Here is a 933-nt window from a genome sequence, read left to right as displayed (position 1 = left end):
ATACATATATATATATATATATATATATATATATATATATATATATATATATATATATATATATATATATATATATATATATATATATGTATATACACACACAAACATATGTTTCGATATTTTAACGGGGTGTTACAATCAAGGAATCACTACACTTCATAATATTAAATGATTAAACCATAAAAACTCAATCAACCTTAGTTCTGAAAACAGGCAGTAACTTTTTAGCCCTATTCGAATAGCTTACAAATTTCAGACAATAAATCTTACTTCACCAATGCCTCCAGAAGCCATCTGTTACCTTGGGTACCCAACTTCATAATTTTTAACGCCCATTTACGATTTTGAATTAATTATAGCGTTTAAGCGACTTTTAATTAAATCAAAAGCAAAACAATAAACGAAATGCACCCAAACAGGATGTCTACAGTGTGTTTCCTGAGGCAGAATGTTTCTGTCCATAATTTTGAAAATAAATAAATTCTTTTGATCTAATTCCATAATTCAACAGTTTTCAATGACAACGTATAAACCATAACACGACAAAACACATTATCACCCTTTAATCAGAATAATTAAATCAACTAAATTTATAACAAATTTCTGAAAACAAAATATGAATATCTACTTATATACAAAATTTTATCACGATGCATAATCATGAAACAAAAATATAAACATTATTTTAAATAACATATTCACATCACCTATCCATTTTGTTATGTTTACAAATTAAAAATCATGAACATAATTCTTCTAACAAATTGAAATTCCTTTAAAAGAATTATGAATTCATGAAATCTATATCAAATAAAAAACATAATCCTTTTAACAAATTGAAATCTTGTCAAAAGAAAATGAATTCATAAAAAAATTATATTAATAAAAAGTATGAACATAATTCTTCTAACAAATTGAAATTTTTTTAAGAAT

Source organism: Amaranthus tricolor, chromosome 5 (assembly GCF_026212465.1).
Source record: "Amaranthus tricolor cultivar Red isolate AtriRed21 chromosome 5, ASM2621246v1, whole genome shotgun sequence".
NCBI classification, from domain to species: Eukaryota; Viridiplantae; Streptophyta; class Magnoliopsida; order Caryophyllales; family Amaranthaceae; genus Amaranthus; species Amaranthus tricolor.
This window is presented reverse-complemented; position numbering follows the sequence as displayed.